The sequence below is a fragment of the Hemiscyllium ocellatum genome, chromosome 12, assembly GCF_020745735.1.
Source record: "Hemiscyllium ocellatum isolate sHemOce1 chromosome 12, sHemOce1.pat.X.cur, whole genome shotgun sequence".
Classification (NCBI taxonomy): Eukaryota; Metazoa; Chordata; class Chondrichthyes; order Orectolobiformes; family Hemiscylliidae; genus Hemiscyllium; species Hemiscyllium ocellatum.
In genome coordinates, this window is record NC_083412.1 from 54,748,136 (window position 1) to 54,756,101 (window position 7,966).

Consider the following 7,966-nt stretch of genomic DNA (forward strand, 5'->3'; position numbering starts at 1 on the left):
AGCTGGGAGAGAAGCAGCTGTCTCCCAAGGAGGTAGATGAGGACTTTGAGGAAAGGGAATGTCATCTTCAGCACAATCGAGTGAAGTAGCACATGTGTAACAAGCTGATGTTCATCTCCCTGGGTTCCAATAGATGTCAGCTGCATGCAGTGATCACTTATTGGCTGCAAACATGTAACTGTCCATCTTCCTACTCATCTATCCAGTCCAACCTTCCCACTTATCAGTCACAGTAACTTCCTACCTGCATCCACCAATCACCACCCCACCTCTCCTTCCCCCAGCCCACACCACTATTCCCCTACCATTTATTTCTGGGCTCCCCAGTCCTGACGAAGGGTTTTGGGCCAAAACATTGACTTCACTGCTTCTGGGATGCTGTCTGACCTGCTGTGCTTTTCCAACTTCACATCTATTGACTCGTGCTCTTTAAAAGACAGGCGATGCCCGCGCAGCTTTTATTTATTTTTTCTTTGCTTTTGCTATTGCAGAATAAAAGTGGTTTAAACCATTTGAAGGTTTTCCAGAATATGATGGTCCCACATTGAATGGTGGGAAGATATTAAGCTACACTGGGTAAAGAGTGACATAACGTTAGTCAGGGTTAGAAGATGGGATGATACCAAGCATGGGCAACCTGCATAGCATGGTTCTTAAATAGCAATCCGTTTATGAATGTGTGCTTGTATTTGCAATGAAATGTCAACCATGCCATGTTTGTCATTAGAGGGCTTTCATCTTTGGCGGTTTTCCCAGTACATACACAGCGAACGGTGACTCCTCACCTGCAGCATTTGACCTGTGGCACGGCTGGTCTTTCAATAAAGTGGGAATCCCGGGAGCTCTAAGCGGAGCCATTGAGGTAGACAGCAGAGCACACAAATGGATTTTGGAGAACAGTATAAGAAATCACAGAAATTGGAGATTGCTCAGGATCATGGAGAGAAATTTTCCCTGAAATTCACCAAAGTTAACACACAGCCAATTTCTAATAAAACTCAGCCTCATTTCACCGCTGTTACTGAGACAAAACCCTGGAATTCCCTCCCTAATATCATTGTGGGTGCACCTACACCAAATAGATGCCAGCAATTTAAGAAGGAAGCTCAAGACTGCCTTCTCCAGGATAATTTGCAATGGACAATTAATGTTAACCTAACCAATAAAGTCCCCATTCCCCGAATGAATTTTTAAAAAAAGTTAAACTACAATAACTTACCTATGCAACGGACAGTGCTAAGAGAGCATTACTGAAGTGTATTTTCTGCTCACAGATAGAAATTTTCGCTAAAAGGAACTTATTTTTGAAATTCAGGCATATCCTGCATCTTGATTTCCCACCATTCACTTAATCGTTAGAAAATTGTAAGATGCTTGCCATATTTCCTGCAGTGCTCCCAGACCCTTCCTTTTGGAAGTAGACAATATTTCTTAGAATGCATCTAAAACTACATATGTCAGTTCCTTCTGTAAGGATTCTCGACATGTTAACCTTGATCGGAGCATGATGGACATCCCTGAGAAACAGTATAAACATCATTAACATCAATTTATCAAGATTTTTGCCAAAGGTAAAGTTGGTGATCAGGAATCCCTGCCAACAGTGTGCTGCATAGGATCACCTTCCATTGCCTCATGTTATTGAAATTCTTTCACATTCATAATGCTTTAGCTCAACATCTGTAAATCCAAGTAGTGTAGGAATGATTATGGTCATGTAATGAAAGGTTTATGTATTTAACCTATTTTATATACTGGTTTAGGGGGTCAGTGCTAATCCTCCCAAAAGTGTGTGCATGCCACAGTACCCTAGTGTGTACATACCACAGTACCCTAGTGTGTGCATGCCACAGTACCCTAGTGTGTACATACCATAGTACCCTAGTGTGCGCATACCACAGTACCCTAGTGTGTACATACCACAGTACCCTAGTGTGCGCATACCACAGTACCCTAGTGTGTACATACCACAGTACCCTAGTGTGCGCATACCACAGTACCCTAGTGTGTACATACCACAGTACCCTAGTGTGTACATACCACAGTACCCTAGTGTGTACATGCCACCGTACCCTAGTGTGTACATGCCACAGTACCCTAGTGTGTACATACCACAGTACCATATTAGAACTCCGTGGAGCTCCTTTAACACAAGCAATCCTAATTTTTCACAACATTGTGATTTCTGACTTACACTGCTGGGAAATTACACAATGGTATACCAAACTCCATTGGCTTGCTGTAAATGGCCATATATTAAACAAAATATAGGAAGAAGTGTTGTTTAAATTTGAGGAAATCAATTCACTTTCAAGTTTTACTGCACTCAGTTCTCTCTGAGCTGCCATGAATTGAAACATGGTTAGTAGACATTGCAATGACTCCCAGCTGGGAATGGGAGGGAGGAATATCAGAGGGGAGAGTCAGACCTATCTGGATCCTGATAGTTAACTCTATATTGCAGAAATTGTAGTATATCATATATCAGCTTCACCTACTGCAATTAACAATTCAGGCACTTGAGAAAAAGTTGTCAGAATTCTAAAGATGATTGTGAAAATATACTCTGTATGTTGATTATGAATAAAGGATAGGAATCCCATGACAGCTCAGTTTTGACAAATAAACCTGAGTTGACAGTTATTATTTGTTTCCTGACACTACCTTAAGACAATCAGTATCTAGAAGCTGTGCTGTATGCTTCTCCTTACAGTCTCAAGAGGAAAAACAGAAATTCACATGAAAATTGAAATCTTCAGAAAACAGTATAACTATGAAAATGGTTTATGTTGTACAGAGACTTTATCAAATCTGGCTTGAAAAATACTATCCTATTGCCAATTACTCCTCCATTTCTTCATTAACTTACCTATATTAAACATATTAGGCTTTTCTGAGATTTAATGTTAATGTTCTTTTACATATTCCATTACTGTAAATATCAAAAATTGGTTATATTTTAGTTACTTGATACTAATTAATGTTTATTCACCAAATTATTAATTTGCCTCAGTGATTTAGAATAAATAATTGTTTGATTCAGAAATTACCTCAATCTATTTGTGGTATGTTTACAAGTATAATTTTCAATGTGCTTGCATACCAACATCACACCCTTAACTTCAAATAAATATAATTATTTGCACAAGATGTTCTATAATTGTTTGCCTCCCTTGTGTAGGTGTCAAGTTTTCAAATGGATGAGTCACCAACTACACAGTGCCAGATAATATTTTTAATCTTGTATTACACTTTCCTTAAAAGCAACATTAGTAATGCACATGAAAACTGTTACACGTTTTTCCTGTGTGATTTTTAATATAAATCCCAGTTTGCCCTTTGTATACTTTTTTTCATCAGCTGCTTTAAAACACAACAGATCAATTGATCTCATTTTAATGTCACCTGAGTTTTGAACCGTATTTGAGAAGTGGGGGTTGGGTATTCTCCTGAAATATGAGCAGTGGTATATTCTGAGGGCCTGGTTTCATTTGTATCGAGTTGGTGAGTTGTGGATTACAACTAGAAATGAAGATCATTGATGTAGTCTGCTGTCTCCAGGCTACTACAATACTAGGTGACTTCAAAATGGAAAGAACCTAAGTTGATGGGAAACTATGTGGGAGGGATATCTATTCCATGTAGAAGCAACTTCAGCTAACCTTTGGGGCATGATGGAGCATTACCAATCATTCCCAGGGTATGTGTCCTGATTGCAACTTTTGACACAGGGTAAATGTTATATCAGGTAATTTGCTGCCACCGGTCCTTCTTTGTCCTTACTGAGGTTAGGGCTTCCATAATTATGAATAGTTGATGTTGGAACACTGGTCAGTATAAACAGAAGAGATACACGCCATTGTTAACATGAGGATCTGTTGCATGATACCAATAAATGAGACTTACTTTAGGCCTGATTCTGAGGTCTTTCAGGAGCTGTACATATTACATCTGCTCCATGCAAAGGCTGACTCCACCCAAAGACTGTATGACATCATCACATTAGGTGGAGCTAATGCAACCTCACCATTCACTCTTTCAGAATCAATACCTGACAAAATATTTTCTTTATTCCCATAGTTGACCATTATTCATTCATGTATGTAACTATATTACATTTACCATAACTCAGTCTGTGCCAAAGACTCTTACCTCACAAATCTAAGTGGTGTGAACATTTCATAGTTTCCCAGAAAGCATTCTCTTTGGACTTGGGAAAAAGGTGGGCCTTTGCAACTCTTAACTATTTCTGCACATCTTCTGAGTGTGAGCTACAGTTTTACAGATATTATATTCTTTTGCTATGGCTGGGTATTTGCTGTTCTGCAGCACTGAGATTAGTCTTAGCATTTGCTGTTTCACCTACTGAATATAATAGTGTATTAACTTGTTCAATATCACACTTAATTTTAAAGTAATTCTGTATCTTAAGAACTGTCTTCTTCAATCCTGCATTCTGTTTGGCCCATCTCTGACCTTGAAATTTGGAAGGGATATTATTTATTTTCCTCACTGTGGTTATTAATTCTTATTATTGTAAAGTCATTTGAAAGGCTGTATCATTTCAATACTGCTTGTTATCTGCTGTTCTTTCATCTTATATTGCTGCATTCATTAATACTGTTTTAAATTCATTTACCGTAGAGCTTGTTAGACTCTATACACTACTTTCTTTTTGCGAGTCTGCCAGTTCTTTTAAACTCTATATTGCTGTAGCTGTATTCAATTATTCAATAATGCTGGAAAATGTATTTCCAGCTGTTCTGTACTGACTTAGTGCTTTCAAGCTCTCAAAATACCGCATCTTTGTAATGATATATCTCTATTGCTTACTAAGTTTTCTTATCCTTTTTAGAGTTAACCCACCTCAATGCTCAAAATAGCTGCTTCCTGACATTTTCAGACATGGAGGAACGATAGGTAATTGTAGCTCTGTAAGTGTGTTCTATTTCCCATGTCTTCTGGAAATAATTTACAATCTTACAGATATGGCTTTCTTTTGCCATGGTTGGACATCGTGAGGCGTTGCTGTTCCATAGTGCTGACGTTAGTCTAAGAATGTGTTTTGGCTACTAGATACAAGAGTGTTTTTAAACTTTCAGCTTCAAACTTAAATTTGTTTTCAAAACCAAGATCGCGTTTTCCCACTTCTTTCTGGGCAAAATGCACATTTCATGGCACAAAACACAATATACATTCCTCTGTGGGAAATTTTAAATAAAATACTCTGGCTGCGGCCCTCATAATTCTTCCTGCTAATATAAGATTGTAATACATAGGAGCAAAAATTAGACCGTTCAGCCCATCGAGTCTGCTTTGCCATTCAGTCATGGCTGATAACTTTCTCAACCCAATTCTCCTGCTTTCTGCTTGTAACCCTTGATACTGAAAAACCTACTTATCTCAGTCTTAAAGATACTCAATGACCTGGCTTCCACAGCCTTCTGTGGCAATGAATTCCATAGATTCACCACTCTCTGGCTGAAGGGGTTTCTCTTTATCTCTGTTCTAAAAGGTGTTCCCTTTACTCTAAGGCTGTGCCCTCAGGTCCTCATCTCTCCTACCAAAATAAACCTTCTTTCCAACACCTACTTTGTCCATGACATTCAGTATTCTGCATGTTTTAATTAGACCCTCACCCCCCACCACCCCACTGCATCCTTCAAAACACCATTGAGTATAAACCCAGAGTCCTCAAACATTCCTCATGGTTTAATGCCTGAATCTGGTCCTTTTAAACATTTAATTCCTCCTGAATTTTCTTTTTCTACAAGAGTCTTTCACTAGATATCTTTAAATTTGTTGCTTAAATAAATTCTGATGCTTTTCTAATTCTGCAGACTGGAATAAATTTCTTCTCTGTCTCTTAGACTTTAAGATCTAGGAACAAAAATAGGTCATTCAGCACATTGAGTCTACTCCTCCATTCAATTAGATCATAGTTAATCAGATAATACTCAACTCCACTTCCTTGCCTTTACCCCATAACCCTTGATTCCCTTACTGATTAAAAATCTATCTCAGCCTTGAATGGTTTTTAATGATTCACCAATGACAACCCTCTATGGTAAAGAATTCCACAAATTCACCACCTTCTAAGAGTAACACTTCCTCCTCATCTCTGTCCTAACTGGGACATCATAGCCCTAGACTCTCCCACAAGACAAAACAGCCTCTGGATATCTACCATTTCAAGTCCATTATGAATCTTGTATACTTCAATAAGGTTGCCTCTCATTCTTCTATAGACCCACCCTACTCAATCTCTCCTCATGAGAAAATCCCTTCATACCCAAAATTAACCCAATGGACCTTTGCTGGACTGATTCCAATGACAGCGTATCTTTCCTTAGATAAGGAAACCAAAACTGTTCATTGTATTCTGAGTGTGCCCTGACTAGTGTCCTGTATAATTTTAGCATGACTTCCCTATTTTAATACTCTGTTTCCTTACACTTCCTATTTTAGTCATGCCTCATGGAGCTGATTCTCAATGGTGATGACATTCATTGTGAGAGATGAGAACTCTCTTTTATAGTGCCTTGCCTTCCCTTTACGGTCCTTACATCCCTTAAGAATATCTAACTTTAATCTCAGATCCTTCTTCTACTTCTTAGAAGTTCTCCTTCACTAAGATTTTTCTCTTTTTCCAGGTGTGGTAGGCGTTTCTCAGTTTCTCTGGCCCTCATTCTTTTCCCTGTGCCTCTTACTAATTCTGTGATGAAAGTTTGTTTTTAGAGTGCTTCGCTTGTCCTGTTGCTGCTTCCTTTGTTGCTACAGTCTCTGTCTGTTGGCAATCACATGTAGCTGTCAACTGATTATCTGTGTTTCCTTAAAGGAGTAATGCTTTCAAAGTAGTAAGTTCAATCACCTTCAAAAATTATTTCTTCTGGAAATTTTTCATCACGATTGGGGTATTTGTACGGAATTTGAATCTGCAGCACATCTACCATATGGTATTTGCTCGGATTGTTAGTCAGATAAGGATACTCTGATTGTATCTGCCATATCTGCAGATATGTGGCACAGGGTAAGGGTGTGTGAGGTAGTGGTAGAGCAAAGACCACTTAGTGAGTCTAAATAAAAGAGGCACTTGTCTTACTGAAAGTGGTTTATTGCTTGATAGAAATAAATACATTTTACATGACTAATTATGCATAGTGGCTAAGGACTCTCTGGAGCTATATATTTATATTTGCTCCCTATGAAGTGTCATGACCAGTGGGCCTGAAGAAAAATTCCAAAGAAAACTAGATTATCTTCTATATGTTTGTGCTCAAATTCTGTTTCATTCAAAGTTGAAAACCTTGTTTGACTCACAAAATAACCAAGCCTGATGATATTTCCTGAACCTTCTAAACTCTTTGGATTGTACAGGCATTCCAATTAAAGCCCCCAAAAGGGTCAGGAGGTAAACCATCTGCTTCCGACCAGTTCTGGACAAAACAAAACATTAAGGCCACATTTTGCTAAAATGAGTGTTAATCCTTTTATAATTATCTTGTCACCTTGCAATGGAAACTCTAATGGGGAAAGTAAAGCTACACTCTTAGCTTAACAACTTTCGAATTAGCTCACTGAGATGGGCAACCAGCAGTTGAAATGCCTGTGTTTATTACGTGACACAAATCTGAGCTGAGATTGGAGTGGTGCTGGAAAAGCACAGCAGGGTCAGGCAGCATCCGAGGAGCAGGAAAATCGACATTATGGGCAAAAACCCTTCATCAGGAATGAGGCGGGGAGCCTCCGGGGTGAAGAGATAAATGGGAGAGGGGTGGGGTTGGGGAGAAGGTAGCTAAGAGTACAATAGGTGGATGGAGGTGGGGATGAAGATGATAGGTCAGAGAGGCTGGTGGAGTGAATAGGTGGGAAGGAAAATTGGCAGGTAGGATAGGTCATGAGGATGGTGCTGAGCTGGCAGGTTGGAACTGGGGTAAAGTGTGAGGAGCAGAAATGAGGAAGCTGG